Raw genomic sequence first — 27,354 nt, 5'->3', positions numbered from 1 at the left:
AGAAGCCAATGTCACAGAGTCACCCCCTTGCCCGGCGTCTGACAGCTGGCTTGACGGAACTCTTAGCCTGCCAGCTTTTACCATACCAGCTGGTGGAGTCTGAGGCCTTCAAAAAAATTTGTCGCTATTGGGACACCACAGTGGAAGGTACCCGGACAATTTTTTTTTTCTAATAAGGCAATCCCAAACCTCTACTCAGTGATTGAAAAGGAAGTCATGGCATCTCTGGCATACAGTGTTGGGGCAAGGGTCCATCTGACCACTGATAAATGGTCTGCAAAGCACGGTCAGGGCAGGTATATCACCTACACTGCGCATTGGGTCAACCTGCTGACGGCTGCCAAGCATGGAATGCGTGGCTCTGCAGCGGAGTTGGTGACACTGCCACGACTAGCAGGCAGGCCTACTGCCACCTCCTCTACTCCTCCTACTCCACCCTCTTCCATAACCTCCTCAGCTGAGTCCTCTTCTGCTGCGGCGTCTGGCTGCACATCAACTGAATCCCCCCAGCTCCCCAGGGGCTATTCCACATCCTGGATACGACAGTGTCTTGGAGTTGACATGCCTGAAAGCAGAGAGCCACACCGGACCAGCACTCCTGTCCACCCTGAATGCACAGGTGGATCAGTGGCTGACCCCGCACCAACTGGAGATTGGCAAAGTGGTGTGTGACAATGGAAGCAATTTGTTGGCGGCATTAAATTTTGGGCAAGTTGACACATGTGCCGTGCATAGCACATGTGTTGAATCTCATCGTACAACACTTTTGTGTCTAAGTACCCAGGCTTACAGGATGCCCTCAAGCAGGCCAGGAAGGTGTGCGGCCATTTCAGGCGTTCCTACACGGCCATGGCGCACTTTTCAGACATTCAGCGCCGAAACAACATGCCAGTGATGCGCTTGATTTGCGACAGCCCGACACTTTGGAATTCAACACTCCTAATGTTCGACCGCCTGCTCCAACAAGAAAAAGCCGTCAACGAGTATTTGTATGACCGGGGTGCTAGGACAGCCTCTGCGGAGCTGGGAATTTTTTTGCCACGTTACTGGACGCTCATGCGCAATACCTGTAGGCTCATGCGTCCTTTTGAGGAGGTGACAAACCTAGTCAGTCGCACCGAAGGCACCATCAGAGACATCATCCCATTTGTTTTCTTCCTGGAGCGTGCCCTGTGAAGAGTGCTGGATCAGGCTGTAGATGAGCATGAAGAGGAAGAGTTGTGGTCACCATCACCACCAGAAACAGCCTTGTCATCATCGCTTGCCGGACCTGCGGCAATGCAACGCTGCAAGAGGAGTCTGAGGAAGAGGAGTCAGAGGAGGAATGTGGCTTTGAGGAGGAGGAAGACCAACCACAGCAGGCATCCCAGGGTGCTCGTTGTTGTCACCTATCTGGGACCCGTGGTCTTGTACGTGGCTGGGGGGGGGAGAACAGACAGTCAATGACATCAGTGAGGAGGAGGAACGGGACATGAGTAGCTCGGCATCCAACCGTGTGCAAATGGGGTCTTTCATGCTGTCATGTCTGTTGAGGGACCCTCGTATAAAAAGGATGAAGGAGAACGACCTGTACTGGGTGGCCACGCTACTAGACCCCCGGTATAAGCAGAAAGTGGCGGAAATGTTACCAAATTACCGGAAGTCAGAAAGGGTGCAGCAGTTCAAAACCAAACAAAAAAATATGCTTTACACAGCTTATAAGGGGGATGTCACAGCACAACGGGAATCTAACTGGGGAAGAGGTCAAAGTAATCCTCCTCCTACCACGACCACACCGGCAAGGACAGGACGCTTTACAGACGTGTTGTTGATGGAGGACATGCAGAGCTTTTTCAGTCCTACACATCGCCACAGCCCTTCGGGATCCAGCCTTAGAGAATGACTCGACCGACAGGTGGCAGACTACCTCGCCTTAACTGCAGATATCGACACTCTGAGGAGCGATGAACCCCATGACTACTGGGTGTGCAGGCTTGACCTGTGGCCTGAGCTATCCCAGTTTGCGATAGAACTTCTGGCCTGCCCCGCTTCAAGTGTCCTGTCAGAAAGGACCTTCAGTGCAGCAGGAGGCATTGTCACTGACAAGAGAAGTCGCCTCGGTCAAAAAAGTGTTAATTACCTCACCTTCATTAAGATGAATGAGGCATGGATCCCGAAGGGACTGACAGTGGGGGATACCTTTGACTAACAAAAGGCCTGATGACATGCCTTGGCCTCAAAATGGTCCCCACGCTGCTGTATTTAATGTCTGCATACCGGATGACTTTTGTGAATTCTCCGCCACCAACTAGGGTTCAAGCCGCAATGTTTTAGTCACCTTTCTGCCTGGAAAACATCAATTTTTCCGGCCGCTGCTGCAGCGGCTGCAACAATACCTGATTTTCCAGGCATGTGTACATGCCTAATTTTTCTGGCCTTTAGTGCCAACAAAACAAAAAAAAAAAAAAAGGCACATACAAGTGTCAATTCCCCTTCGTGATCGGTACCTTGTTGTGGTGAAGGGGCTTGCGTATCACAATGAAGCGATGAGTGGCAATGTTGCCACACGCCAGATGATAAGGCCGTTGCTTCATTATGATCAGACCAAAAGCGATCGGCTGGATAATTTTTCATAGAAAAAACATTAATATTTTTTATTATTTTTTTTAAGTTGTATGGGTTTTTAATACATAAAATAAAATAAAAATAATAATAAAGTGTCTTAATAGTTTTTTAGAAATAATGCAGACAATTTAAAAATTCCCCAACACAAAGCTCAGAACAAAATTATTTCAGGATGTCGTTTATTCTACAATAATTAATCAATTCGACACACGTCCCCGGATAGGGGACGTAACAGGGATTAAACTGATAGGAATAGTACTACAGAAAATACCACTCATATCGGGTGTGACAGTAAATTGCACGGCGCAGACGCAGTGACCGTGGCGTGGATTCAAACAAAGGGGAGGGAGACAGCATTTTTTTAACCATCTCCCCGTTCGAAAAATCTATTTAATAAATGGACCCCAGATTGGGGACGTCACGTAACAGGGGGGGGGGGGGGGCTGACAGCCTGCCCCTGGATTGACCATCCTGTGGCCCCTCTTATCCTTTATAGTTGGCACCCACTGGTGCAGCTGTACCTTTTTTGGATAGAGAATTTTGATGCGGTCGTGTCCTGTGTGATTCAGCCTGACTGGCTATACACACTGATAGACACTTGACCCTACCTTCCCCTCTTTTTGTACTATTTTTCCCCCCTCTCAATGGTTGCACAGGCCCCATCCATAGCCCTGTGACCACCATTTGATCTCCCCTGATGATATTCTTCACGAACTGAAACGTGACACGTAGGGAGCAAAAAAAAAAAAAAGGGATTACTAGGGAATCTGTCCCCCCAGGGCCAGGTATCCGGACGGGGACGCTCCTTGCGGGGCAAGTTCCCCGTATAGGTAGGTAGGGCGTACTAGCCCCTGCCCCCTATTCAGGGCCGTCTAGGGTTAATCACCCTGCTACCCACCTATGTCAAAGGGGCACCTATACCTACTTGTCTCCAGTGCGGCCATCAAGTATTCCAGGATCCTCTCCATCATTAGCCATCTCTGCGAGAAACCCTGGTCGATAATCGGGTGAGAACGTTCCTGATTTTATTACTTATACCATCTTGGCCACATTTTGTATGTATATGTACAAGTTTATGCCCATAGGGCTGTCTTTAATTATTGTTTGTTGTAGAGGCTCATCCTCTGGTGTCTACCTATCTATTTTAGAATTTACTGACATTAAATGTTAAGTTTTATCCCTCTGTTCCGCTGGATCAGTACATACGCTATTTAATTTGGGATTAAGCAGGCCCGGTCGCCAAATCCGGCCTTTCTGGTCTTCTCTACGTCACGTAACAGGGATTAAACTGATGAGAAGAGAGAACTATAGAACATACCACTCATATCGGGTGTGACAGTAAATTGCACGGCGCAGACGCAGTGACCGTGGATTCAAACAAAGGGGAGGGAGCCAGCGTTTTTTTAACCATCTCCCCATTCAAAAAATCAATTCAATTCACCTTTCGGGGACCCTTGGTGTTGTACGTGGCTGGGTGGAGAAAGAAACCTTCAATGACATCAACGGGACATGGCTAGCTTGGTATCCAACCTTGTGCAAATGGGAAGTTTGCGGTTGGGCAAATGGACTGTTTGCGGTGCATTAAAAGGGGAGTTTGGGCTGTCAATGTCTGTGAAGCGGGCGTAACCCTTAGGCCCCTTTCACACGGGCGAGTATTCCGCTAAAAAAGTTAACTCACCTTCTCCTCTTGATCGCGTAGTTCCCGGTCTCTTTACTTCTTTAATGATGAGCTGTGGGCTAAATGACCTGAGGTGAGGTCAGATCACATGCTCCAATCACATGGTCCATCACCGTGGTGATGGAGCATGTGATCTGACGTCACCACAGGTCCTTTAGCCCACAGCTCATCATTAAAGAAGTAAAGAGACCGGGAACTACGCGATCAAGAGGAGAAGGTGAGTTAACTTTTTTTTTTAACCCCTCCAGCACTATTGTACTATGCAGTCTGTATTCAGAATGCTATTATTTTCCCTTATAACCATGTTATAAGGGAAAATAATACAATCTTCAGAACATCAATCCCAAGCCTGAACTTCTGTGAAGAAGTTCGGGTACCAAACATGCGCATTACAATGTTTTGCACTCGCGCAGAAAAATCGCGCATTTTCCCGCAACGCACCCGTCTCTTATCCGGGCAAAAAACATGACACCCGCGTGAAAGAGACCTTACACTACCTGATCGATACAACATCATACCTGATCGTATACACACACTGGATGTTTTAAACCGCGTTGTTCAAAAATTTTTGGGATTGTTAGGTGAATTTTGCCCTTTATGGATTAAAACCCAACTCTGCGTCAACCATGTTATTTCCCCTGGGGGTTTTGCCATGGATCCCCCTCCGGCATGCCACAGTCCAGGTGTTAGTCCCCTTGAAACAACTTTTCCATCACTATTGTGGCCAGAAAGAGTCCCTGTGGGTTATAAAATTCGCCTGTCTATTGAAGTCAATGGCGGTTCGCCCGTTCGCGAACATTTGCAGAAATTTGCGTTCTCCGTTCGCGAACGGAAAATTGTATGTTCGCGACATCTCTACATTTCACCACAGACATAATACAAACTGATCCATTCATGACGGATCCATGCGGTTGTATTATTGTAATGGAAGCGTTTTTGCAGATCCATGACGGATCAGCAAATAAACGCTAGTGTGAAAGTAGCCTACGGTGTAGTTATTTGTCCAATGTATGGTGGAGTTATTTTGGCACTGTGTAGTTGTGTTATTTGTGAACTGTATGATGCCGTTATTGATTCACTGTATGGTGGTGTTACGGTGTTTGTGCACTGTATGGTGCTGTTATTTATGCTGCATGCTTCTGTTATTTGCACACTATAAGGTGTAGTTATTTGTCCAATGTATGGTAATGTTATTTGTGCACCGTAAAGTGTAGTTGTTTGTCAAATGTACACTGGTGTTATGTGTGCGCTGTATGGTGCTGTTATGTGTGCGCTGTATGGTGCTGTTATGTGTGCACTGTATGGTGCTGTTATGTGTGCGCTGTATGGTGCTGTTATGTGTGCACTGTATGGTGCTGTTATATGGGCGCTGTATGGTGCTGTTATGTGTGCGCTGTATGGTGCTGTTATGTGTGCGCTGTATGGTGCTGTTATGTGTGCGCTGTATGGTGCTGTTATGTGTGCGCTGTATGGTGCTGTTATATGGGCGCTGTATGGTGCTGTTATGTGTGCGCTGTATGGTGCTGTTATGTGTGCGCTGTATGGTGCTGTTATGTGTGCACTGTATGGTGCTGTTATGTGTCCGCTGTGTAGTGCTGCTATTTGGGCGCTGTATGGTGCTGTTATTTGGGAGCTGTATGGTGCTGTTATTTGGGTGCTGTATGGTGCTGTTATTTGGGCGCTGTATGGTGCTGTTATGTGTGCACTGTATGGTGCTGTTATGTGTGCGCTGTATGGTGCTGTTATTTGTGCGCTGTATGGTGCTGTTATTTGTGCGCTGTATGGTGCTGTTATGTGTGCGCTGTATGGTGCTGTTATATGGGCGCTGTATGGTGCTGTTATGTGTGCGCTGTATGGTGCTGTTATGTGTGCGCTGTATGGTGCTGTTATGTGTGCGCTGTATGGTGCTGTTATGTGTGCGCTGTATGGTGCTGTTATGTGTGCACTGTATGGTGCTGTTATGTGTGCGCTGTATGGTGCTGTTATGTGTGCGCTGTATGGTGCTGTTATTTGGGCGCTGTATGGTGCTGTTATTTGGGCGCTGTATGGTGCTGTTATATGGGCGCTGTATGGTGCTGTTATGTGTGCGCTGTATGGTGCTGTTATGTGTGCGCTGTATGGTGCTGTTATATGGGCGCTGTATGATGCTGTTATGTGGGCGCTGTATGGTGCTATTTGGGCGCTGTATGGTGCTGTTATTTGGGCGCTGTATGGTGCTGTTATTTGGGCGCTGTATGGTGCTGTTATGTGTGCGCTGTATGGTGCTGTTATTTGGGCGCTGTATGGTGCTGTTATTTGGGCGCTGTATGGTGCTGTTATGTGTGCACTGTATGGTGCTGCTATTTGGGCACTGTATGGTGCTGTTATTTGGGCGCTGTATGGTGCTGTTATGTGGGCGCTGTATGGTGCTGTTATGTGTGCGCTGTATGGTGCTATTTGGGCACTGTATGGTGCTGTTATTTGGGCGCTGTATGGTACTGTTATTTGTGCGCTGTATGGTGCTGTTATTTGGGCGCTGTATGGTGCTGTTATTTGGGCGCTGTATGGTACTGTTATTTGTGCGCTGTATGGTGCTGTTATTTGGGCGCTGTATGGTGCTGTTATTTGGGTGCTGTATGGTGCTGTTATTTGGGCGCTGTATGGTGCTGTTATTTGTGCGCTGTATGGTGCTGTTATTTGGGCGCTGTATGGTGCTGTTATTTGGGCGCTGTATGGTGCTGTTATTTGGGCGCTGTATGGTGCTGTTATTTGGGCGCTGTATGGTGCTGTTATTTGGGTGCTGTATGGTGCTGTTATTTGGGCGCTGTATGGTACTGTTATTTGTGCGCTGTATGGTGCTGTTATTTGGGCGCTGTATGGTACTGTTATTTGAGCGCTGTATGGTGCTGTTATTTGGGCGCTGTATGGTGCTGTTATTTGGGCGCTGTATGGTGCTGTTATTTGGGCGCTGTATGGTGCTGTTATTTGGGCGCTGTATGGTGCTGTTATTTGGGCGCTGTATGGTACTGTTATTTGGGCACTGTATGGTGCTGTTATTTGGGCGCTGTATGGTACTGTTATTTGTGCGCTGTATGGTGCTGTTATGTGTGCGCTGTATGGTGCTGTTATTTGTGCGCTGTATGGTGCTATTTGGGCACTGTATGGTGCTGTTATTTGGGCGCTGTATTGTGCTGTTATTTGGGCGCTGTATGGTGCTGTTATTTGGGCGCTGTATGGTGCTGTTATTTGGGCGCTGTATGGTGCTGTTATTTGGGTGCTGTATGGTGCTGTTATTTGGGCGCTGTATGGTGCTGTTATTTGTGCGCTGTATGGTGCTGTTATTTGGGCGCTGTATGGTGCTGTTATGTGTGCACTGTATGGTGCTGTTATTTGGGCGCTGTATGGTGCTGTTATGTGTGCACTGTATGGTGCTGTTATTTGGGCGCTGTATGGTGATGTTATCTGTGCACTGTATGGTGCTGTTATATGGGCGCTGTATGGTGCTGTTATTTGTGCGCTGTACGGTGCTGTTATTTGGGCGCTGTGTAGTGCTGTTATTTGGGCGCTGTGTAGTGCTGTTATTTGGGCGCTGTGTAGTGCTGTTATTTGTGCGCTGTGTAGTGCTGCTATTTGGGCGCTGTGTAGTGCTGTTATTTGTGCGCTGTATGGTGCTGTTATTTGGGCGCTGTACGGTGCTGTTATTTGTGCGCTGTATGGTGCTGTTATTTGGGCGCTGTATGGTGCTGTTATTTGGGCGCTGTGTAGTGCTGTTATTTGGGCGCTGTGTAGTGCTGTTATTTGTGCGCTGTGTAGTGCTGTTATTTGGGCGCTGTGTAGTGCTGTTATTTGGGCGCTGTATGGTGCTGTTATTTGGGCGCTGTATGGTGCTGTTATTTGGGCGCTGTATGGTGCTGTTATGTGTGCGCTGTACGGTGCTGTTATTTGTGCGCTGTATGGTGCTGTTATGTGTGCGCTGTATGGTGCTGTTATGTGTGCACTGTATGGTGTTATTTGTGCGCTGTACGGTGCTGTTATTTGTGCGCTGTATGGTGCTGCTATTTGGGCGCTGTGTAGTGCTGTTATTTGGGCGCTGTGTAGTGCTGTTATTTGTGCGCTGTGTAGTGCTGTTATTTGTGCGCTGTGTAGTGCTGTTATTTGTGCGCTGTATGGTGCTGTTATATGGGCGCTGTATGGTGCTGTTATATGGGCGCTGTATGGTGCTGTTATTTGGGCGCTGTATGGTGCTGTTATTTGTGCGCTGTATGGTGCTGTTATATGGGCGCTGTATGGTGCTGTTATTTGGGCGCTGTGTAGTGCTGTTATTTGTGCGCTGTGTAGTGCTGTTATTTGTGCGCTGTGTAGTGCTGTTATTTGTGCGCTGTGTAGTGCTGTTATTTGTGCGCTGTATGGTGCTGTTATATGGGCGCTGTATGGTGCTGTTATATGGGCGCTGTATGGTGCTGTTATTTGGGCGCTGTATGGTGCTGTTATTTGTGCGCTGTGTAGTGCTGTTATTTGGGCGCTGTGTAGTGCTGTTATTTGGGAGCTGTATGGTGCTGTTATATGGGCGCTGTATGGTGCTGTTATATGGGCGCTGTATGGTGCTGTTATTTGGGCGCTGTATGGTGCTGTTATATGGGCGCTGTATGGTGCTGTTATTTGGGCGCTGTATGGTGCTGTTATTTGGGCGCTGTATGGTGCTGTTATTTGGGCGCTGTGTAGTGCTGCTATTTGGGCGCTGTGTAGTGCTGTTATTTGTGCGCTGTGTAGTGCTGTTATTTGGGCGCTGTGTAGTGCTGTTATTTGTGCGCTGTGTAGTGCTGTTATTTGGGCGCTGTATGGTGCTGTTATTTGGGCGCTGTGTAGTGCTGTTATTTGGGCGCTGCATGGTAAGGTGTAGTTTTCTGTCAGATGTACAGTGATGCTATTTGTGCACTTCTTGGTGCTATTTGGCCATTGAATGCGGCTGCTATTTTTGCACAATTTAGATTTGGTATTTGCGCTCAGCAAGGATCTGTTATTAGGTCAGTGCACAGTGTGTGGGTCACTATGGTGGTGTTATAAATAAACTATAATAATCTGCAGAAGCCACCTTGGCCCCTGGTAGATGGGCCGACACGTATGTGCGCTAAGAGCTTCCATTGACTCATTTATAGTCGGTATTATACCACTTTTATCTAGAATGATCCCCATTCCTTAGCTCTATTGTTTGTATGTATAATGGCGTGCATGTTTGCTTCATGGATACGCACCTGGGATTTCTGAATGTTCTAGTCTAAATCTTCTTGTAGCAGGGCGGTGCTATGGCACAGTATGGGGGCAGGTATGGGCATGCAGAGGCAGCAGATGCTCCCCAGCCCTGGGGACTGGGGTTCAAAGCCCCTAAGCGAAATAAAAAGGCAGCAGTCCTATAAAAAATCTATTGCTGGTGTAGGGTCCTTTTATCATTTTGCACTGGGTCCAGAAGTAGTGGCGCCGCTACAGGGGGGCGAGGGGGCGCCCCCCCCATGTTGTTCGTTGCCCCCCCGGGCGCCCCCCGCTGATTCCCCCAGGTGAATACTAATAAGCGCTCATTAGTACCGGAGGACCAGGAAGCGGTGAACGCTCTGTACTCATCACTTCCTGGTCCGCGGCTGTCGGCTGTGCAGGGCTGCGCTCAACGTGAGGGCGCTCTGTGACCACACGCTGTGTGCGCCAGTTCTGAGCACAGCCGACTGAGGAGGGAGAAAATTGCAGGCGGCGTCCAGGAGCAGGAGAGGTAAGTGTTGGCTGCTGGGGGCATAATAGGGGCTAATCATGAGAGACATAATGGGGGCAAATTGGAGGCATATGGGGGCTAATTGGAGGCATTCGGGGGCAAATTGGAGGTATATGGGGCACAGTGGAGGCATATGGGGGCTAATTGGAGGCATATGGGGCTAATTAGAGGTATTCGGGGGCAAATTGGAGGCATATGGGGCTAATTGGAGGCATATGGGGCTAACGATGCATAATGGGGGCTAATGAGAGGCATCATGGGGGCAAATTAGACTATTAGAGGCATATGGGGGCTAATGAGGCATAAGGGCTGATATGGGAGTGATGAGAGGCATAATGTGTCATCCACAGATGCCCCATAACAGTGTGTCTGCGCGCTGACGAGAGACAGAAAGAAGGGGAAAGAATCCGCGGAAGCGAGCAGAGTTCGGCTACTTTCACACTTGCGTTCGGGGCTCCGCTTGTGAGTTCCGTTTGAAGGCTCTCACAAGCGTCCCCGAACGGATCCGTCCAGCCCTAATGCATTCTGAGTGGACGCGGATCCGCTCAGACTGCATCAGTCTGGCAGCGTTCAGCCTCCGCTCCGCACGGACACCTGAACGCTGCTTGCAGGGTTCGGGTGTCCGCCTGGCCGTGCGGAGGCAAACGGATCCGTCCAGACTTAGAATGTAAGTCAATGGGGACGAATCCGTTTGAAGTTGACACAATATGGCTCAATTTTCTAATGGATCCGTCCCCCATTGACTTTCAATGTAAAGTCTGGACGGATCCGTTTGCATTATCATGAACAAAAAAATATATATATATTTTATTTTTTTTGTTAATGGTAATGAAAAACTGATCCGTTCTGAACGGATCTAAGCGTTTGCATTATCTGTACGGATCCGTCTGTGCAGATACCAGACGGATCCGCACCTAAACGCAGAAGTAAATTGCTTTATTATAAATGTATCCCTGCAGACCGCAATTCTCTCGTATTTTGTAATCTTATTTCTATATACTTATTTTGTTTTTGCCCCCCCCCCCCCTGTGGTATCTTTGTGCCCCCCCCCCCCTATATATTGCTCCTAGAGTCGCCACTGTCCAGAAGTATCAGATTGTGCCTCTTGGTGGTATTATTTCAGTACTGGTTTGTGGTGTTTTTCAAGCACTACTCTGTTGGTTTCTGCACAGACGTTTCTTTTTCCCACTCCATGTTGCTGTTACTTTAGCGTAGGCTTTGTGTGACGCTGCTACTTAGATACGGCACAGCGCAGCATTCTTCTGCAATGGAAGGAGCCTGATATGGCGGCATGCAGCTGAAGCTCTGACCCGATGTCTCTCCAGACTCTGAATCTCGATGTCCTTTCCCGTCTTCCATCCACAGCACATGAGTCCTGTGCCTTCATGCAGGATGTCGCTGGGCATTGCAGATGGGCATGTTGTCACCAGCATTGTGGTAACGCTGCCACCTAATGGCCAATTGTGGTATTGCTAGTGGATAATATGCACCCAGGCCCTTTCTGCTCACATATCATAATTATATAGGCCCTAAGTCTGTGCGATACTTATACTTAGTGGAGTGTTACTTACAGACTGGCACTCCGCTTCCGGGTCTAGATAGGGGCAGGCGACACCGGATAGCAGGACAGCCAGCGCAGAGGTAAACTATTCGCACTTCCTAGCCCCTGGACCTGGTCAGAGGGTGGAAGCACCAGGACCCCTGTGAACAGATCCTCCCCACCCATGTCCCTCTGACAACACTTCAGACCTAGTGCTATAATAGGGACATGGGCCACGCGTTAACTAGTGATGAGCGGCAGGGGCAAAATTTGAATTTGCGATATTTTGTGAATATTTTGTAGAATATTTGGTTTTGGCTCCGAAGCAATACATAGGGGGAATAATTGAGGGATAAAAGAAAAACTCGAATCCAGACCTTGAGATGAAGTTCAATTGCAGCTTTACTTTTCATAAACGTTTTTCAAAACGATTTACAGTCTTGGTTCCAGCAGGCTTTAGCATGAAACTGGCAGGCAAACTCCACTCTGCTACATCTGTTTCTCTCTGACTCTGCTGTACTGACCGGCTGGCTGTATAACTCAGCTTCTTCTGTATGCTGCACTTCACTTTGTAGTCTGACAGGGAACATTCCTCCCGGCTCCTGAGGCTTCAAGCTTTGGCCTCCATGGCTAGCAGAGCTTAAGGTGCTCTGGCTGATGTGGGCATGTCCAGCAGAGACTTGCCCCTGCACACCTTTCCCCTAGCAGGGGGTAAACTAGACTGGAACTAACTGGTCCCCGTGTCCTTTGTTATAGGATAAGTGAATAACGGGGGCCTGATGGTATGTCTCTTATCCTAACCCTGTTCCTGAGTACAAACAGTCCTGCAGGAAATAAGGCTAGCCCACTTCTCCACAGAGGGTGGTTAGAATGGAATGGAAAGCTCCATTCTACCTAGGTACAGCTCTGCCATATTTGCTGCCACCTGCTGGTGAACCAGGTAAATTACATTTAATAAAACAGTTGTATAGAAATGTTATCATTGCAGCATATAAAGGACCTGGATAGAAATACACGGATGACATTCAGGTTAGCCCATTGGAGATAGTAGCAGGGTGAAGAAGTGGTAACATCACATTGTTCAGGGAAGCCCCATTTACTTCTATTGGGCCAGGGCTGCGTGAGAAACGCAGAATATAGAACATGCTGCGATTTTTCCTGAACACAGAAATGATGGGTGAAAAATGCACGTGCACAGGCCCTCTGAAATGCATGGTTCCGGACTCAGTGCGGATGCTCTGCGTTTGCTCCAAACTCGCTATGAAAGCGATCTTAGTCATTCTGACTTTTGCCCTGGGACTTTGTTATTGCTCCTGTCACATGGAAGGTTTTGTCCAGTTGCTTCCCTTGTTCCTTCTATTCGGAATCTTCCAACCTTTGCCTGTAATGTCTCAGACCCAGAGAAAGCGACTAATCCGAGAATTGTCTCTCGTCCTGTGAGCTGCAGATTAGGTCCCAGCTGTGGATACAAACCCCCTTCACCAGTGGAAATCCTCTTATGATTCACTGCTTATTCTCTGCCCACTCCTGGGACTGGTCAGACGTTGCGTCCGCTGCAGCTTTTGCCGTCCGCACCTTCTCTCAGATTATGGGTTTGCAATCAAGTTTTAATCAAACAGGTTTCACCTCCTTGCAGAAAACCGCACATCCTCCGAGCTCCAGAGACAGCAGCCGAGGAGGCGCCTCTGACGAGGTCTTACTGGAAGTACAAGCTCCAATGTCATAAGGACGAGGAGGGATCAGACGGGGCTCCCCGGGAAGGTGCACAGATAACCTCCCTGAACCATGTGACGGATACTTTCTTCAAGCAGCTTCCTAGTATTACAGACATAAGGCCTAAGCTCTGCATGAAGGAGAAGTTCTACGCCTCCCTAGTAGTGTTGAGCGAACTTGTGTTTTAAAGCTCAGGTTCGGGTTATGGATTCTAAATTCCGTTATGGTCCGTGGTAGCGGAATCCATAACGTGATTCTTCGATAACCCGAACTTTAGACCCCAAACAGTTCAACACTACTCCCTAGCAGACTCTGTGGGTTCAGTTCCTCACAATTTTCAGGATCTCTGCTTGCTGTCAGTGATTAAGAACACTCCTGTTTACATTCAGAGACAGTACACCTGTCCATAGCTCGTTCTCTCATTGGAAACAATTGTATCCAGTCTACACAATGCTCTGTGAGCTTAACCCTTTCAGGACCAGTCCGTTTTCTGTTTTTTCCATTTACTCACAGCCCTCCCAAAGCCATAACATTTTTAATTTTCCCATTCACGTAGCCACAGGATGGCAAATTTTTTGCGGGACAAGTTGTACTTTCTAACGGCACCAAATTGCCGACATCAGGAAGGGGTTAAAGAGGTTACCCAGTAATTGATAATAATGACCTATCCTCAGGATAGGTCATCATTATCACATCAGCGGGGGTCCGAGTCCCGGCACGACCGGCGATCAGCTGTTCCAGGGAGCCGCCAAGCTCTGGTGAGCGATGCAGGCTCCCGCCACCTTACCAAGCACAGCGCCGTACATCGTATAGTGGCCGTGCTTGGTATCGCAGCTTAGCTCCATTGACTGAATGAGGTTGAGCTGCAACTAGACCATGTGACCAGTGTACGGTGACATCACATGGCCTAGGAAGAGGCGGGGTCTTGGGTGTCGGACCCTGACGATCTGATATTGATGACCTATCCAGAGGATTAATCCCTCACACATCAACTGCACAAATGCTAGTTTGCAACATTGTATCAGTCTGGAGTTCGGGCTGTTTGTTTAGACTGGATGCAATTGTATCCACTGAGAGCTGGACTGGCTATGTACAGGATTGAGTGTTCTCATTCACTGACAGCAAGCAAAGATCGTGAAAATTGTGAGAAAGATGTAGGTTTTTTTTTTTTTACAGATAGAACCCAGAAACTTCTTTCAGTTTGGATGTGTCAAAATCACAATGTAATCAATGTTTCAATGTGAGATTGTGTCGGTATGGCCACTGCCCTGTTTGACAGGTACTTACCTATGGCACCTACGGTATCGCCATCTGTCAGTGCAGCCCCCAGATACAGTCGCTCCAGTCCTAAGAATAGCACAGCCGAGGCCTTCACCGCAGAAAATCAGATGTTCCGATTCCAGCAGAATGATAATCCCTTCAAGTGCGGACGCTAAAACAAATGGTCACAGTCCTCCAATAGCGAGCGCCTATTGTAATTGCGCTGACATTTCTGCAGCTCTTCTCCATTACCAACAATGAGCGCCGGGCGCATTTGCATTTAGATGGAGAGATATATTTTCTTTTGGGGGGGGGGGGGGAGATGTCAGATAGCGACTAATAGCACCCAATCTGATAGATAAGACCTAATACGGGAACACAATTGAATTAGGATTTGACTTCCATTGTTGTGCAGGAAGGGTGCGCTCGCTATCATTGGCGTCATCTCACCAGCGCCTCTAGTAAATGGTATCAGGCGACGCTCTTGTATCAGCAATTCAGGACGTTAGATTAATTCGGATTTTTTTTTTTTTAGGTTTCCTCATTTAGGTTTCCTATGCCCTCATTCTTGGCTTTTGGCAGGTGTTGGGTCTAAGGAACGCTCCCCTTAAATGAAGTGTACAGGGTTAAACATGGCAGTGCCCAAGATCTCAGTTACCCCATACGTTACCCACACGTGTACAAACAAATGTCTAATTAGGAAAAACTCCTTCCTCGCCGCTCTTCATACAAATCTCATTTCACTAAACCATGGACACTAAACCACGGGATACAATCATCTCTATTCTCAGTAATCAGGATTTCGGATTTCCTAAAACCCCGAGGACTTCATCCCAATCCGCAGGACAATGACCTGTCATCACTGCCAGGACAACGTACCGGCAGAATCAATGCCTCGACCTACAAGAGAAAAGCCCCCGAGACGTCTAATTAATCCTGTCCTTGTATCGGCACAATTACAAAAATATAAACGCAGCACTTTCGGTTTTGCTCCCATTTTGCATGAGCTGAACTCAAAGATCTGAAACATTTTCTGCAAACACAAAAGACCCAATACTCTCAAATATTGTTCACCGTCTAAATCTGTGTAAGGGCTCTTTCACACTTGCGTTGTTCTGTTCCGGCATAGAGTTCCGTCGTCGGGGCTCTATGCCGGAAGAATCTTGATCAGTTTTATCCCCATGCATTCTGAATGGAGAGAAATCCGTTCAGGATGCATCAGGATGTCTTCAGTTCAGGACCGGAACGTTTTTTGGCCGGAGAAAATACCGCAGCATGCTGCGCTTTTTGCTTTGGTCAAAAATCCTGAACACTTGCCGCAAGGCCGGATCCGGAATGAATGGCCATTGAAAGGCATTGATCCGGATCCGGCCTTAAGCTAAACGTCGTTTCGGCGCATTGCCGGATCCGACGTTTAGCTTTTTCTGATTGGTTACCATGGCTGCCGCTAAAGTCCTGTTTGCCATGGTAAAATGTAGCGGGGAGCGGGGGAGCAGCATACTTACCGTCCGTGCGGCTCCCGGGGCGCTCCAGAGAGACGTCAGGGCGCCCCATGCGCATGGATGACGTGATAGCATGGATCACATGATCCATGCGCATGGGGCGCTCTGACTTCACTCTGGAGCGCCCCGGGAGCCGCACGGACGGTAAGTATACCGCTCCCCGCTCCTACTATGGCAACCAGGACTTTAATAGCGTCCTGGCTGCCATAGTAACACTGAAAGCATTTTGAAGACGGATCCGTCTTCAAATGCTTTCAGTTCACTTGCGTTTTTCCGGATCCGGCGTGTAATTCCGGCAAGTGGACCACACCAGCCCAGGACCTCCACATCCAGCATGTTCACCTCCATGATCGTCTGTTCGTCATGATCGATTTGCATAACCAAAGACTTTCTGCACAAACTGTCAGAAACCGTCTCAGGGAAGCTCCTCTGCTCGTCGTCCTCATCGGGGTCTGGACCTGACTGCAGTTCGTCGTCGTAACCGACTTGAGTGGGGAAATGCTCACATTCGATGGCGTCTGGCACGTTGGAGAGGCGTTCTGTTCACGGATGAGTCCCGGTTTTCACTGTTCAGGTCAGATGGCAGACAGCGTGTGTGGCGTCGTGTGGGTGAGCGGTTTGCTGACGTCAACGTTGCGGATCGGGTGGCCCATGGTGGCGGTGGGGTTATGGTATGGGCAGGCGTATGTTATGGACAATGAACACAGGTGCATTTTATTGATGGCATTCTGAATGCACAGAGACACCGTGACGAGATCCTGAGGCCCATTGTTGTGCCGTCCATCCACGACCATCACCTCATGTTGCAGCAGGATAATGCACGGCCCCATACTGCAGGATCTGTACACAATTCCTGGAGGCTGAAAACATCCCAGCTCTTGCATGGCAGCATACTCACCGGACATGTCACCCACTCAGCGTGTTTGGGACGCTCTGGATCGGCGTATACGACAGCGTGTTCCAGTTCCTGCCGATATTCTGCAACTTCGCACAGAAGAGGAGTGGACCAACATTCCACAGGCCACAATCAACAACCTGATCTACTCTATGCCACGGAGATGTGTTAAGCAAATGGTGGCCACACCAGATACTGACTGGTTTTCTGACACCCCCCACCCCCCACCCCAGTAAGGCAAAACTGTGCACATTTCAGAGTGGCCTTTTATTGTGGGCAGTCTAAGGCACAGCAATATTCATGCTGTCTAATCAGCACCTTGATATGTCCCACCTGTGAGGTGGGATGGATTATCCCAGCAAAGGAGAAGCGCTCAATAACACAGATTCAGACAGATTTGTGAACAATATTGGAGAGTAATGGGTCTTTTGTGTATATGGACAATGTTTCAGATCTTTGAGTTCAGCTCATGCAAAATGGGAGCAAAACCGAAAGTGTTGCATTCATATTTTTGTTCAGTGTAGGTCAAGTGTCAATATGAATGATTAAATAGCATAGACTTCTGATCTTCAGACATCAACCTTTAGGAGAAATCAGTTCTATGTGTAAAAGGAATTGCCCAACTAACATGTCAGTGGGTGGTCGCGTGTCCAGAGGGTGGTCACGTGTCCCCCTGTACAGAAACAGTCACAGACCATGATGTTTAAACTAGAGAATTTGTACTTTCTTCCCACAGTTACTGGTGCGATCCACTTGATGGTTGCAGATCTCATATAAGGCACAGCAGTTTGACGGTTGCTGTTCTCAGTAGGTGGCGCTATTGCTTGAACATTCCAGATCACAGTAGACCTGTAATGGCTAACCTCCGGCACTCCAGCTGTGGTAAAACTACAACTCCCAAGATGCACACTTGCTTGGCTGTTCTCAGAACTCCATAGAAATGAATTGAGCATGCTGGGAGTCGTAGTTTCACCACAGCTGGAGTGCCGGAGGTAAGCCAACACTAGACTGTCTCTAGAATACAAATGTTACTCACCTGTCCTGATCCAGCGCACTGCCTTCCTCCAGTCCTGAAACCCGCTCTGTCTCTCCTTCTGCGCACTGATGATGTCACCCAGACTGGCTATTCAAACCCAGCTCGTGTCAGGATGCCAACTGATTACATAGGTTGTTCCTCTTACACTATCTGCTACCTCTGCTATATCAGTTGTCAAGCTCCGCTACTTTTGCCCAGCCACATTGATCATCCAGCTATGCTTCACCAGCTCTGCTACATCAGTCTTTGAGTTCCATTACTTCAGCTCTTCAACTAAGTCACATTAATCCTCCAACTGTCTGCTTCATTGACCGCAGCACCATGCCTCCAGTTCCTCTACACTAGGTCTACACCTCCACTAAACCAAGCCTCCAGCTCTACTATACTAGACCTCTAGCTCTGCTACACCAGGCCTTCAGCTTTACTACACTATACCACCACCTCTGATACACCAGATCTCCTGCCAACTCTGCTACATCAACTTTGATACACTGGATTTCATTCAACCCTGCTACATCAGCCCTGCTCTGCTAGCCTTCAGTTCTGCTCTGCTACATCAGTCTTCCATTCAACTCTGCTGCATTGGTCCTCCTGCTTCACTGCTGCCCATCCATGCTACACATGGTTGCTCTACCGAAGAACCATTTTAGTGTATCCCCCTCACCAGGTGACAATGTAACACTACCGAGAAAGTTATCATTCTCGCTGTCATCTACCGTGGCAGGGCATGGCGGCGCCCCCTGTGGTAGGGCGGTATCATTGGACCATTGGATGTAGTGTAGAAAGTGGACCATTCATTTCAGATCTCTACAGCGCTGATATCCAAACACATCGGGATTTACTCATAGCTACATATAGGATACAAATAACTACAAAACCCCCAAATTCCACTCAACGTTCCGGCTACGACGAAGCGAAAACGGAAAGTGACGAGAGAATATAGTGTGGGGGGAGGGGGGTGCTGCTGCTGACAGCTCCTTCTTATACATCACATTTAATTGCCACAGAGAGTCTCTTCTTCTGAATATCCCATTTCTTCAATGCATTAGACTCTCAAATGTGATGAGATATTTAGAGAAAGCGGCGAGGAGTGAGATCACGGAGAAGACGCCGGGCGCGCTGACGCTCTCGTCACTTTTAATAACCTGGACTCTGTTGCCACATTAATTGTGGATTAAACAATATATTTCTCTTCTCCCTTCGATGTGTGACACTGTATCCGATTCCATATTTCAGGCGGTTATTAAATGTGACAATACTTTGATGCATTGTACGCCACCGGAATGATTATGTCCGCGGGGTATATGGCGGTGCGTGGTGCCTACAGCAGGTCCCATGTCTGCCACAGGACGGTTAATGTTGATGTTGGCGTCTTTATTATACAGATTGTTATCATTAAAGGGAAACAAAGTGATAGTTTTGTTTTACTGCCAATAAAGAATGTTCTGTGGGTTAAAAAATCTGTCTGCAGATGAGTCGCCAGAAAGAACCCCTCCTCCTCTGTCAAGGAATTGTACCCGATGCAATGAAAGAGTTAAATCTGTGGCGGAAATCGACCCTCGAAGTAAATTTCCACTGAACTCTCATCCACTTCGTGGCTAATAAATAACCGATGCAGATTTCTTCATGCACATCCGCGACGGCAAAGTTATCTGTCCCGCGTGAACACCCCCCCGCGCAATCTCCTGAGATGCAACAGTCGCTACTGACAATGGCATCTAAGGGGTTAAACAGCTGAGATGTGGGTTCATCTGATCCTAGCCATTGCAGAGGGTGTCCGACTATGCATACAATCATGTACTACACCCTATTGTGGCTGGCAGACCTCAACTAGGATGTAATAGCATGTCCAAGTGTGGGAAGGGGTTAATAGTAGTGTTGGGCGAGCATGCTCGGCACATCGCGGTGTTTGGCCGAATACCGCTTGCATCTCCTCCCCGCAAGTTTGTTGGCTGCTACGCAGCCAATAAACGTGCAGGTAAGTACTGCCCTCACTGTAATGCCGTAGCCATGTTGGTTACTGGCATTATAGTGATTGGCTGGCCGGAACGCATCATCGGGTGCTATATAGTGGTGACGCGTGTTCGGCTCAGTGTTAGTCAGGGAGATCTGGAGAACAGAAGGGAGAGAGAGTGCGCTACATCTCCTTCCTCCCAACATGGAGAGTCTGGCCAAACAAGTGATCCCACACTCGGACCTCTTTTTATCGCCATTCCTTAATTTGGGTCCTTGCTCCTAATGTTTTTTAGGGTCACCAGCAGGCCATATGTAATAAAGGGTGTATTGGAGTGCCGGTTCCTTGTAATTTCTGGCAGCCCTTTCACTTAGTGCATAGGCTTTATGAGTGTAGGAGTCCCACTACCTGAACAACTGTACCACAATGTGGATGAGGCCTCCTTTATGTGATATACAGGCTGTATCGGAGCCTCTTCCTTGTAATTTTTGGCAGCACTCGCACTTTATATACAAGTAAATATACAGGAAAGAACGTTCCCTAACAATTTTTCCTCTAAAATAAAATGTATCTTTGGTTTTGTGCGTATTATGTCAGTCTGTAAAAGTGGCGTACTACTCGGACAACATCGTTCCCAGCAGCGAACTGGGAGTCCAAGATGCATCCAGACATCGTCCCCATGCTGTTCCCGAACCATTTCAGTGGTGTTTCCATCATTTTCTGACCTTTTCCTGTGAAGCAGACCTCCTGCCCTGAGGACCCAGTCACCTGCAGCCAGTACCAGGGGCTGACTGGCAACTTTTGGCCCAGGGGGCAAGTAACACCCAGAGGCCCACTGAGCCCCCCTCCTGCTTTCCCATTTCCCCTGCCTCCTCCTGACCCCCCCCCCCCCCTTGCCACTTTTGTCAGCCATGTAAATTCCAACACAGGAAAACAAAATAAACTAGGAATGCTCCGATATATCGGTCGCCGAAACATATCAGCCGAAAATTGAATTTTTGGTATAATGCCGAAAGTGTCATTTTCTGGCTGATACAGTGTTGCATCCGTGTATTCTCTCCTCCCCGCTGGGCGCTGCTCTGTGTCCCCCCCGCCATGACACTTGATGACTTTTGCAGGAGAAACTGTATATTGTGGGGCACAGTGTAGGCTATATGTGTATAACAAACATATTTCATATGAAAACTTACAATTACTTGGCTTGACCCTTGGGGATCTCAGACACCTCCACACTTTGCCCAGGGGTTCGGCGGAGCTGATGCGTTTTATCCTAATGAGAAAAATTTCATAATAAGGATTTGGAGAAGAGGCAGAGGGATAGCAGAGCAGGGAGAGGATGGTGCTGCTACTAGGGGACTCAGACCATGGGGGAGTAATAAAGCCCACCATAATGCCCCCCCCCCCCCAGTAGAAATAATTCTCCTTATAATAGTGCAAAAAATACCCCCTTGTAATGTCCCCAATTGAGCTAATGTCCCCATAGTGCCCCCTATAATGTGCCAGTAGCCAATAGCCCCCCTATAATGTGCCAGTAGCCATAGGCCCCCCATATAATGTGCCAGTAGCCATAGGCCCAGCACTATAATGTGCCAGTAGCCAGATAGTGCCCCCCTATAATGTGCCAGTAGCCAGATAGTGCCCCCCTATAATGTGCCAGTAGCCATAGGCCCCCTATAATGTGCCAGTAGCCACAGGCCCCCCTATAATGTGCCAGTAGCCATAGCCCACCATATAATGTGCCAGTAGCCATAGGCCCCCCTATAATGTGCCAGTACCCATAGCCCCCCTATATAATGTGCCAGTAGCCATACCCCCCTATAATGTGCCAGTAGCCAATAGCCCCCCTATAATGTGCCAGTAGCCATAGGCCCAGCACTATAATGTGCCAGTAGCCAGATAGTGCCCCCCTATAATGTGCCAGTAGCCAGATAGTGCCCCCCTATAATGTGCCAGTAGCCATAGGCCCCCTATAATGTGCCAGTAGCCACAGGCCCCCCTATAATGTGCCAGTAGCCATAGCCCACCATATAATGTGCCAGTAGCCAGATAGTGCCCCCCTATAATCTGCCAGTAGCCATAGGCCCCCCTATAATCTGCCAGTAGCCATAGCCCCCCCTATAATCTGCCAGTAGCCATAGGTCCCCTATAATGTGCCAGTAGCCATAGGTCCCCTATAATGTGCCAGTAGCCATAGGTCCCCTATAATGTGCCAGTAGCCAGATAGTGCCCCCCTATAATGTGCCAGTAGCCATAGGCCCCCTATAATGTGCCAGTAGCCACAGGCCCCCCTATAATGTGCCAGTAGCCATAGCCCACCATATAATGTGCCAGTAGCCAGATAGTGCCCCCCTATAATCTGCCAGTAGCCATAGGCCCCCCTATAATCTGCCAGTAGCCATAGCCCCCCCTATAATCTGCCAGTAGCCATAGGTCCCCCTATAATGTGCCAGTAGCCATAGGTCCCCCATAATGTGCCAGTAGCCATAGGTCCCCCATAATGTGCCAGTAGCCATAGCCCCCCCCCATATAATGTGCAAGTAGCCATAGCCCCCCCCCCATATAATGTGCAAGTAGCCATAGCCCCCCCTATAATGTGCCAGTAGCCATAGGCCCCCCTATAATCTGCCAGTAGCCATAGCCCCCCTATAATCTGCCAGTAGCCATAGCCCCCCCTATAATCTGCCAGTAGCCATAGCGCCCCCTATAATCTGCCAGTAGCCATAGCCCCCCCTATAATCTGCCAGTAGCCATAGCCCCCCCTATAATCTGCCAGTAGCCATAGGTCCCCCATAATGTGCCAGTAGCTATAGGTCCCCCATAATGTGCCAGCAGCCATAGGCCCCTCTATAATCTGCGAGTAGCCATAGCCCCCCCTATAATCTGCCAGTAGCCATAGGTCCCCCTATAATGTGCCAGTAGCCATAGGTCCCCCATAATGTGCCAGTAGCCATAGCCCCCCCCCCATATAATGTGCAAGTAGCCATAGCCCCCCTATAACGTGCCAGTAGCCATAGGCCCCCCTATAATCTGCCAGTAGCCATAGCCCCCCTATAATCTGCCAGTAGCCATAGCCCCCCCTATAATCTGCCAGTAGCCATAGCCCCCCTATAATCTGCCAGTAGCCATAGCCCCCTACTATAATCTGCCAGTAGCCATAGCCCCCCCTATAATCTGCCGGTAGCCATAGGTCCCCCATAATGTGCCAGTAGCCATAGGCCCTCCTATAATCTGCCAGTAGCCATAGCCCCCCCTATAATCTGCCAGTAGCCATAGCCCCCCCTATAATCTGCCAGTAGCTATAGCCCCCCCTATAATCTGCCAGTAGCCATAGCCCCCCCTATAATCTGCCAGTAGCCATAGGTCCCCCATAATGTGCCAGTAGCCATAGGCCCCCCCTATAATCTGCCAGTAGCCATAGGCCCCCCACTAATGTGCCAGTAGCCAGATAGGGCCCCCCCCACTAATGTGCCAGGAGTAGCCAGATTGTGCCCCCCACCCCCCTCATAAAGTGCCAGCCCAGTAGCCAGATAGGGGGGGCCCCCTATAATGTGCCAGGAGTAGCCCGATTATGAGGGGGGTGGGGGGCAGGGGGGCACAATCTGGCTACTCCTGGCACATTATAGGGCCCCCCCCCTATCTGGCTACTGGGCTGGCACTTTATGAGGGGGGTGGGGGGCAGGGGGGCACAATCTGGCTACTCCTGGCACATTATAGGGGGGCCCCCCCTAATCTGGCTACTGGGCTGGCACTTTATGAGGGGGGTGGGGGGCAGGGGGGCACAAAGTGCCAGGAGTAGCCACTAGCCAGATTGTGCCCCCCTGCCCCCCACCCCCCTCATAAAGTGCCAGCCCAGTAGTAGCCAGATAGGGACAGAAATAAAAAAAAAAAAAAATAAATGTCAGTCAGACTTATACTTACCTCCCTGCTTCTCTGGAATACTCCGGTCCCGCCTCCAGCCAGCACAGATGCATGCAATCACTTTACGGCAGCGCAGCGGCTCAGTTAGGCCGCAGGACCGGCGCAGGTGGCGCGATGACGTCATCGCGCCGCCTGCGCCGGTCCGGCGGCCTGTCTGATAGGCTGCCGGCAACACGCCTCCCCTGCTCCCCTGCTCCCCGTCTCCCTGGCATAAAGTGGCTGTTTATTCCGGCCAGGCCGGCCGGCCGGGACAGCAAGCCAGGGAGGCCCGGGGGGCAATTGCCCCCCTGCCCCCCGGCCCAGTCCGCCCCTGGCCAGTACCAGTAACTCCACTCAGACTTCCCATGTGAAACTATGTGCAAACCAACCAGTACAGATCCCAGATCCAGCGCTGTGCTCAGCCTCGCCCTCCTCCTCCTGCTGCTCAGCCTCGCCCTCCTCCTCCTGCTGCTCAGCCTCGCCCTCCTCCTCCTGCTGCTCAGCCTCGCCCTCCTCCTCCTGCTGCTCAGCCTCGCCCTCCTTCTCCTGCTCAGCCTCGCCCTCCTCCTCCTGCTGCTCAGCCTCTTCTCCTGTATGTTAGGTTGCTGACAAACTGTGATGACGTCACCTTGCCCAAGTATTCAAACCCAGGTTTATGCCTGATTATTTAGGTTTTTACAGGTTTTCCTACACACCGGTCCCTACTCTACTGCATCTAGTAGCTGGTTCAGTTCTACTACTCCACTATATCAGTTCAACTCTACTATATTCCACTCTGCTACATCAACTGTCATACACAAAGAGCTCCAGTAACTCTGCTTTAAAACACATTTCTATTAACTCTGTTGAATTAGACAACTCTGCTATACCCATCCTCAACTCTGCTGCATCAGCTCTGCAATAACATCTTCCAGTACTTTGCATCAGCTCTGCTATGCTGGCCATCTACTCTCCTGCATGAACCCTGCTACAGCAAACTCTAATAACTCCACTACATCAGCTCTGTTACACTGGTTCCCTGTTAGCTCTACTGAATCAGACAGCTATGCTATAACAGTCTGGAACTCTGCTAACCACATCTATAGCACTTCAGCTCTGCTATACTGGCCATAAACTCTGCTACATCAACTCTGCAAATATTTTGATACTCCAGTCTCTGCCATATAAGCTCTACTGCACTGGTCTCTCCATTGGTTCTCCATCCGTACAGCACAAGACCTGCTCTTCCGGGGAGAATCTTTACCTGGATTTCAGGTTTGGTACATAAAGTATGTGAACCCAGTGCAATGCTGTCCCCTCCCCATTATTTACTGTGGTCGGTAATGTTGATCATCCTCATAATTAATCTGCGATCATTTACTGGATTTTTGCAGAAGTTAAAGGAAAAAACAAATTCCTCCACTTCTGAGCCTGTGTCTCATTATCCTCCATCTGCTCTGCGGCTGCAATCTTCTGATGCTGGGCTCCATTCTCCCATGAGAGTCTGTCCTGGCTGCTGGCGGATTGTGTTCTTACTTAAGTCTCAGGATCTGATTATTCATTATATATCCAGAATGGGGCATTTACACCTCGAAAACTGGCCGGGTGACCGCTACCATGGGCATCATCACTGAATCCGCTCATTGCCCTCCTTCTGGCCTCCAGCTGTCCAAGCCGCAGGATAAATGGAAAAGTGATAAAGCCACTAGATCTGGGGAAATGTCTTATAATGTCCGAGAGACGGCTCATTATAACCATATTCTGCCGAACACTCTCAGCCAATGGCGGATTATAATAGCCCCGCGCCCGACATCTCTTTGGGGCCAAACACCACCCCACATGCCCACAATGAATTCAGCAGCGCCAAGCGCTGCACCGTCCCACTATGCTATTTTTTCTTTGCAGTCTGCATTGGAGGTGCGGCTGACTCCATTGGTGGTGGCGCACTCCTGACTAGGATGATTTTAATTAGTACAAGTATAAAGCTGTAGCCGCTCTCTCTCTCTGCATTTACTGGAGGCCATTGTGGCACCAGAAGAGGTAAAATACAGAGTAGGCTCAGCATGTGGAACCTGCATTCCCTAAACTTTATGGGGACCAGTATGGCACCAGAGGAGGCAGTATTTAGCGTAGGTTCTTGTCCTAAAGAGATCACCTTGTCGTTGGCGGACAGGCACAAATAACTTTGTACAAAAATGTATTTGGCAAGAATCTCATATTTATAATGCAGCATTAGCAGTAGTACATTTTATATAGTGAATATGGCACGATTGTAATTACTTTATTATTCGTGTTTGCAGAGTGTTGTCGTATTGATTGTTTTTGCTTTTGTGCTTTCAGCCATGGTGACGTGCACCTGCGCTCTGGGATGTGCTGACTGTGTATCTTGTCCTGTACCTCAAATGTCAGTGTGTCAATATCCTGTACCCCGAGTGTCAGTGTCAATATCCTGTACCCCGAGTGTCAGTGTCATTATTCCGTACCCCAAGTGTCAGTGTCATTATCCTGTACCCCGAGTGTCAGTGTCAATATCCTGTACCCCGAGTGTCAGTGTCAATATCCTGTACCCCGAGTGTCAGTGTCATTATTCCGTACCCCAAGTGTCAGTGTCATTATCCTGTACCCCAAGTGTCAGTGTCATTATCCTGTACCCCGAGTGTCAGTGTCAATATCCTGTACCCCGAGTGTCAGTGTGTCAATATCCTGTACCCCGAGTTTCAGTTTCATTATCCTGTACCCCGAGTTTCAGTTTCATTATCCTGTACCCCAAGTGTCCGTGTCATTTTCCTGTACCCCAAATGTCAGTGTCATTTTCCTGTACCCCAAATGTCAGTGTCATTATCCTGTACCCCGAGTGTCAGTGTCATTATCCTGTACCCCGAGTGTCAGCGTCATTATCCTGTACCCCAAGTGTCAGTGTCAATATCCTGTACCCCGAGTGTCAGTGTGTCAATATCCTGTACCCCAAGTTTCAGTTTCATTATCCTGTACCCCGAGTTTCAGTTTCATTATCCTGTACCCCAAGTGTCCGTGTCATTTTCCTGTACCCCAAATGTCAGTGTCATTTTCCTGTACCCCAAATGTCAGTGTCATTATCCTGTACCCCGAGTGTCAGTGTCATTATCCTGTACCCCGAGTGTCAGCGTCATTATCCTGTACCCCAAGTGTCAGTGTCATTATCCTGTACCCCAAGTGTCAGTGTCATTATCCTGTACCCCGAGTGTCAGTGTCATTATCCTGTACCCCGAGTGTCAGTTTCATTATCCTGTACCCCAAGTGTCAGTGTCATTATCCTGTACCCCAAGTGTCAGTGTCATTATCCTTTACCCCGAGTGTCAGTGTCATTATCCTGTACCCCGAGTGTCAGTGTCATTATCCTGTACCCCGAGTGTCAGCGTCATTATCCTGTACCCCGAGTGTCAGTGTCATTATCCTGCACCCCGAGTGTCAGTGTCATTATCCTGTACCCTGAGTGTCAGCGTCATTATCCTGTACCCCGAGTGTCAGCGTCATTATCCTGTACCCCGAGTGTCAGTGTCATTATCCTGTACCCCGAGTG

This window comes from Bufo gargarizans, chromosome 4 (genome assembly GCF_014858855.1).
Source record: "Bufo gargarizans isolate SCDJY-AF-19 chromosome 4, ASM1485885v1, whole genome shotgun sequence".
In the NCBI taxonomy this organism is placed as follows: domain Eukaryota; kingdom Metazoa; phylum Chordata; class Amphibia; order Anura; family Bufonidae; genus Bufo; species Bufo gargarizans.
Note: the sequence above shows the minus strand (reverse complement) of the source record.